At 38.5% G+C, this 7,733-nt stretch overlaps 1 pseudogene; it reads left to right on the top strand.

Moving 5' to 3' along the window:
• Positions 1 to 5,392: 5,392 nt before the first annotated feature.
• Positions 5,393 to 6,049, top strand: LOC100407774 (ras-related protein Rab-1A-like; annotated as a pseudogene).
• The last annotated feature ends 1,684 nt before the right edge of the window (positions 6,050 to 7,733 follow it).

Raw genomic sequence — 7,733 nt, 5'->3', positions numbered from 1 at the left:
ATATAGCCAGCATGGGGCCATGTACCTGTAGTCCCAGCTACTTGGGAGGCTGAGGCAGGAGAATCAATTGAACCTGGGTGGTGGTGTAGGCTCCAATGAGCTGAGACTGTGCCACTGCACTCCAGCCTGGGCAACAGAGTGAGATTCCATCTAAAAAAAAAAAGAAAGAAAGAAAATTAAACTTCTGGTCCTTGTTGCATCATTTTCCACAAATCATTTCTGTTATTTTCAAAATGCTAAATAATCATTATAGGAAGGTTGGTAGACAGCTATCCAAATTGTATAGATTGAGATTCTGGTCAACACATAGGGGGAAAAAACAAACAAACAAAATAAGGAATACAACTGGAAGAAAATATGCTTCCCAAAATATCTGTTTCTGACTCAGGGCATTAATTAGAAGATGTTTAGTAAAGTATCAGTCACACTGTTAAAAACCCAGGAAAGCCGGGCGCGGTGGCTCACGCCTGTAATCCCAGCACTTTGGGAGGCCGAGGCGGGTGGATCACAAGGTCAAGAGATCGAGACCATCCTGGTCGAAATGGTGAAACCCCGTCTCTACTAAGGATACAAAAAATTAGCTTGGCATGGTGGCGCGTGCCTGTAATCCCAGCTACTCGGGAGGCTGAGGCAGGAGAATTGCCTGAACCCAGGAGGCGGAAGTTGCAGTGAGCCGGGATAGTGCCATTGCACTCCAGCCTGGGTAACAGGAGCGAAACTCCGTCTCAAAAAAAAAAAAAAAAACCCAGGAAAGAATATTTCAGACTCTGACTTTAAAAGGTATTATTTTTAAAATGGCATTTCTAGGTGAATTAGTACATGATCTTGACAGTCATATTTAAAAAAGGAAATAATCTATTCAATTACAGTGTTCAACAGTCAATGGTTTCTAATGGACGCTGGAGTACTGAAAGCTCTGTTTACAAACATAATGCACATTTCTAATTCATTGACACATTTGCCTAATAGGATAGATGTAGAACTTAACTGGGGTTCTGCATAATGGTGCATCAGTTATACTTGCACATATAACAGTGCTCTTACTGCTCCTGAAAGCCTGAAACATATTTCATGATATATCAGTTCTCTCCAGTTACCTACCCAGATGCTCTGAAAATCTCAGTGGTTTTCAAAATGAAAGTTATTTTAAAGGCATTTATTTTGTAAATATGAACATCTCTTGGAGTTTTTTTTTTTAATCTGTCACTTGCAAGAAAATTTCACAATTTAAGAAAGACTGAAAGTCACCTTTTAAAAGTTTCACACCATGGAAGTTTAATTAACCTTGTGCCATACATATGATGGAATTTTAAACAAATAAGCACTTTCTGCCTTGAAGAATGAAGACAACCACTCTGGAGCAATTGAACTCCATGTCACTGGGAGTTTGCAAACCATTCTGTGGTGGACTACAGTGTCAGCTGCATGCAACAGATAACCACGAGAATAATGCAGTCTCAGCCTCTGATGAGAAACAGCCTTTTAGAAACCTGATAGTTGTTTTAATTCAACCAATTTCTCTAGGAAATAAGAAGAATCAATAACTTTAAATTAAAGAATAAAGTGCAAGGAAGATTCTACAAAGGAAACTCCTACCACCCCACTGCTTTGTAAAACATGTTTATTTTAGGATATTTTGGGGTGGACATGAGATAGTGAATGGAGAAAGGATACATATTTAAAATTCACATGTCCTATCCCTTGCTACCAGGTTCTGAACTGAGGTTCTAAGAACACTTTCTAAATATAGAAATATTTGATATGTTTATAACTACATATTTCCTAGAGAGAAAGTATAAGGTTAGACTCTCAAAAAAAAAAAACTCCACAAATGTCAATAACCACTGCAATGTGTAGCCTAATTTGTAATTTCAATGTTTGCAAGGTATAATTCTGCTCAACGAGAAAGGCCATTTTTTAAAATAAGAAAGACATGCTTGTGATCAGTGTGACACAGGTGCTTGGTCCCAGAGAAATGTGCTCATCATGTAAATCAACAACATATTTTAGGTTTCTGCAGGTGTGGATAGTAAAGTTTTATGTGGTTATGTCAGAGGCAAGCCCATGGCCAGATATTCCTTTCCTTTGTACAAGAGTAACAGTACAGCAGCACCCTGATGCCCTGAGACATTCTCCAACAAACTGCCTTTCACAAGCATGGTGCCACAGCTTTGAGCAGAGAAACCCCATTGATTCAGCCCTTCACACAGTAGAAAACATTTTCTGGCTGTCCTTCCCCATGCAGTTCATGAATCCTCAAAAGCATTTTTCGAGCACTATATGAGATCGTTGATGGGGCATTGCTTGGAAAAGTTGAAAGTGCTAAAGAAATATCAACAATTAGTCCACCATGTATTATAAGAACAGCAGGTTTACATTGCACAGAACAAGGCTCAAATTTCACTTCAGCCTCTTACAAATTGTGTGAACCTGCCTTTCCTAAAATTTCCATTTCCTCATCTTCAAAATAAGTCTCATAGTTTTCTTGTCATGCTTCCTGACTTATTCAATAAACAATCATTTTTATTAGTGCTCTTTGTATAAATGTTCTTTGTATCTGTTCTGCAATGACCTGTTCTGCATTGAAGCCAGTAACCAGCCACCCAGAGGCCTCGAAGTGAGAAGGCTACCCTAAGCCAATAGGTTTCCATGTGATCATTCATCAGAAAACAATGGACAGGAAGAATAGGACAGGAAGAAAGTAATGTTATAGATATACTTATGAGTTACACTCATTTAGGCTAAGAATGGAACCTCCTTTCATAATAATGAGTTTAAAGAAACATTTGCTTTATTTATAAACACCAAACTAATAGATGCCCTTACAAAAATTGTATTGCCATTTAAAAACTATTCCAGCTTTTGTTAATGAAATCAGGATTCTTTACATAACAGAGATAACACTGTGCCAGCCTGATAGGGAGACAGGTAGAAAGCAAGACTCATTCTTGCTCTTCAGTCTCACCCAAGCATAGATGGAAGTAGGGGGCTTTGCCTTACACACACAACCGAGAGTCCACTTTTTATCTCAGATGATTTGGAAAGTCCTGAGATATTGTAAAGTAATAAATATTCTCTTGAGTATTCATGCATTCCAAAATATTTCTTGAGAATTCACTGTATATGAGACACTGCTCCAGATGTTTGAATACATTTGTGAGTAAAGCAGAAATTCTTTCCCATGTGGAGCTTTTAATCTATCAGAGAAAGATAAACAATAAACAACAGACCTAAAACATGAGTAAGGCACATGATTTGTTAGAGTATGGCAAGTGCTGTGGGAAACAGCAAGGTGAGCAGGGTAGGAGGGGTCAGGAGAGTCAGGCATGGGTTGGCGCTGGGCTGCAATTTCAGGCAGGACAGTCAGTCAGTGAAGATCTCTTAAAGGAGTCACATTTGAGAATTTCCAAATTCTCAGGTGAATTTCTTGGGGAAGAGCCCTGTAGGCATGAGGAACAGCCAGTGCAAACGCAATGTGCCTGGGATTCCCAAGGAAGAGCAAGAAGCCAGTGTGACTGCAGTGCAGTGAGCAAGGAGTGAACTGCAGGCAATGAAGTCAGAGAAGTAGTAAAGGCTGAACCTTTGGGACTCTGTAGGCTGCTGGAATGGACTTGTGACTCAGGCAGCATCCCTGCAGATCTTATGACACAAATGGGGACAGATGCTTCTGCATGATCAGTAGTGACCCATTGGCTGACAGGGAAGGATAGCCTCACCTGAACAGAGAGGAAGTAGAAAAGATACAGGTCTTATGTAGACCATTGCTGGAGGTTGCTCAAAACCTGGATTCTGGTGCTGTTCCTAGCCAGCCTGTTCTTCCGGTGAGGCTCCTTGATCCCTGGTCCCACCAGCCCAAAAAATCCCTTCTTATCTCAGCAGTGGGGAAGAAGCTGGGTGTTCCTCATGAGACTTTTCTTCTATGTATCAAGATCTCTCCTCATCCCCTTTCTTCAGGTATAGGTTTTGTAAAACTCAGAAGGCAAAATATTGACTCAAGGTTTTGTTTCTTTTTTCCCTATTTTCATGTGTTACCCCATCCCTAAATAAGTGAAGGCAATAAATTCAGAAAATCTGGCTAAGTAGAAAAAGGGAAGAGCCACAGGTTAGAAATATATATCAATAACGAAAGACTCACCAATTAACATTTTTTTAAACACTCTATATTTGTCAGGATTCTCTAGAGGGACAGGACTAATAGAATAGACATGTATATGAAAGGGAGTTTTATTAAGTGGTACTGACTCACATGATCACAAGGTGAAGTCCCACAATAAGCCATCTGCAAGCTGAGGAGCAAGAAAGCCAGTCTGAGTACCAAAACCTCAAAAGTAGAAAAACTAACAGTGCAGCCTTCAATCTGCAGCCAAATGACTGAGACCCCCTGGCAAACCACTGGTATAAGTCCAAGAGTCCAAAAACTGAAGAACTTGGAGTCCAATGTTCAAGGGCAGGAAGCACCCAGCATGGGAGAAAGATGAAGGCCAGAAGACTCTGCAAGCCTAGTTCTTTCACATTCCTCTGCCTGCTTTATTCTAGCACTGCTGACAGCTGATTAGATGGTTCCCACATAGATTGAGGGCGGGTCTGCCTCTCCCAGTCTCCCGACTCACGTGTTACTCTCCTTTGGCAACACCCTTACAGATACACTCTGGTACAGTACTTTGCATCCTTCTATCCAATCAAGTTAACACTCAAAATTAATCATCATGAGCTCCAATCCTACTTGTTTCAGACTAAGCACTTGTTCAATGAACATTTATTGAACACTTCCAATAGCCAAGAAATTTGCTAAATGTGGAGAGACAGCTAAGATGGAAGCTTAATCCCTTTTGCCCAGGGCACACAGGCTGGTAGGAAAGGAGGACAGGTAACACTAAGAAACAGACTGGAGCAAGCACAGACAGAACCTAGTCTCATTAAGACAACATGGGGTAAGGTGCATGACAGCCCAATTTTTCCCTCCCCAGGGACTGCAAGTGCTGCTTAAAGGGGTGAAGAAAAGGAGAAGAGATTTAAGAAAGGAGCACTTAGGCAGTTCTAACCAAAATAGAAAAGTGATGTATTTTCTCCACCAAAGTGTGGAATGTCACATTTCTCAGGGATTTAGATCTGTGACATGAATAAGCCCTCTTTATGCTCTAAATGGAGACTTAAAAAATTGTTTTTTCATGAAATGCTTTCAACCTGCATCTATCTAGTGCAAATTTCATTGCTCCTAAAGTGAGGAAGAAATCTATAAGGAGTTGGAAAGCCAGTTAAGATTTTGGATTTTGGGGTGGAAGTGGTAGCTAAGCGGTGACGGATGCTGATTGATTGTGTTGTAGGAGACAGAGTGGGAAAAGATGTTTGCTCTCCCAAAACAGCCTATCTCATTCCATTCCTTTGGTTATTCATGGCTCAGAGTCACGGTGGTGCAGGCAGCAGCTGCAATGACATCACCAGCAAGAATCTCTAATATGGTTAATTATTCAAGTGACTTCTAATTGGAAATTCTGGGATTGGAAAGTCTTGCTTTCTTCTTAGATTTACAGGTGATACATATACAGAAAACTACATCAGCACAATTAGTGGAGATTTCAAAATAACAACTGTAATATTAAATGGCAAAACAATCAAGCTTTAACTAGGGGACAAAACAAGCAGAGAAAGACTTTGATCACTTCCATTGGACTTTGATCCATTACACAGGAACCCATGGCATTGTAGTTGTGTATAATATAACAGATCAAGAGTCCTTCAATAATGATAAACAGTGGTTGCAGGAAACGGATCACTTTGCCAGTGAAGATGTCAATAAATTGTTGGTAGGAAACAAATGTGATCATCCCACAAAGAAAGTAGGTTACACAACAACAAAAGAATTTGCTGATTCCCTTGGAATTCAATTTTTGGAGACTGGTGCTAAGAACACAGCAAATGTAGAAAAGACTTTCATCACAATGGCAAGTGAGATTGAAAAGCAAATGGCACTGGAGCAACAACTGATGATGCAGAGAAGTCCAATTTTAAAATTTAGACCACTTTGGCCAAGCAGTCAGGTGAAGGTTGATGCTAAAAATTGCTTCCATTCTTTTCTCACAACAATAAATTTGCAATCTAAACCCAAATAATAAAAAAATAAATGGCCTGAATTTTATTGTATGTAGCTTCACAACAACAGATTCTTTCCATCTCTACAAATGTCAGAGGTTGTAAACAGTCAATATTAACTTTTTTTTATTATCTTGACTCAAGATAGCTAATTTCAGTTTCAGAAAACTGAAACTTTTGTGTGCTGCTTTATAAAATACCGGGTGTAATCCTTGCTAGTTTCCTAGTACCATGCTATATTCTATGGTTTCTCTTGTAAAGTTAGAATATGTATTTTTTGATGTTTATATTGGCATGTTTAGATGTCAGGTTTAATCTTCTAAAAATGAAGTTCAGCCATTTTGTATCAAACAGCAAAAGCAGTCTGTCATTTCCATGTATAAAGATGCTACATGTAGTTCTGATTTGCTAGTTCTTCCTTGAAGAATTGTAAATTGAAAAATCACACCATTTAATTAACAGTTTCTTTACACTTTGCATATAATTTGTGGCTGCAAAATGTTGTGATTTGTTGCATACTACATACAAAACAACTAAAAATATGTTTAACAAATAATGTACTTATAATGGGATCTAATTAAACAAGAGCTTCTGCTCAGCAAAATAAACTCAGAGTGAATAGACAACCTATAGAATGGGAGATGCAAACTATGCATCTCACAAAGATCTAATATCCAGTATCTATAAGGAACTTAAACAAATTTACAAGAAAAAAACAACCCCATTAAAAGGTGGGCAACATAAACAGATACTTTTCAAAAGAAGACATGCTTGATCCCAATAAGCATATGAAAAAAAGCTCAACATCACTAATCCTTAGAGAAATGCAAATCCAAACCACAATGATATATCCTCTCACACCAGTCAGAATGACTATTACTAAAAAGTCAAAAAGTAACAGATGCTGACTAGTTGGAAAGAAAAAGAAAGGCTTATACACTGTTAGTGGGAGTGTAAATTAGTTCAGCCATTGTGGAAAGCAGTGTGACAATCCTCAGAGACCTAAAGACAGAACTACCATTCAACCCAGCAATCCTGTCACTGGGTATGAACCCAAATAAATATAAATCATTCTATCATAAAGACACACGCATGTATATGTCTACTGCAGCACTATTCAAAAATATAGGGCAGTATTTAATATTTACTTTCTAGATAAAACACCCAATAAATGACCTAGAGAGGCTTCAGTGCTATGCAGGGATTTAACCAAACTTAGTGGTTCTGGGAGCTCAAGTTATATGGAACACAAGTTTAGGATGTATGCTATCTAGCCTATTATTTCTGATCTTTCTGAACACCATTCGTTGATCAACAGTTCATCAATGCATCTGTGGTAGAGGTGGAAAGCAGCATACTTTTCCTAATTCGCAAATAATTAGACTAACATGTATACTAATGTTTTTCTTCCATGCTCTAGTGTTCAATTATTTTATCCTTCACAACTGTATTATTTACATTGGAGGAGAGTTTAGGCATTGAATTAGAAAGCAGAAAATTTGCTTTCCCTAAGTTTAGAAATTATACTCCTAAAAATTAACTGAAAACATGAATGCTGGGTGGTAATGATAAATGAAGAAAATGTATTTATTTCAGTGAAATTTTGCATGATAAAGATTTTTTTAACTCGGATCTTCAAGATT

Source organism: Callithrix jacchus, chromosome 4, assembly GCF_049354715.1.
Source record: "Callithrix jacchus isolate 240 chromosome 4, calJac240_pri, whole genome shotgun sequence".
Taxonomy (NCBI): domain Eukaryota; kingdom Metazoa; phylum Chordata; class Mammalia; order Primates; family Cebidae; genus Callithrix; species Callithrix jacchus.
The sequence above is the reverse complement of the archived record's forward strand: the minus strand, read 5'-3'. Positions and strand labels throughout refer to the sequence as shown.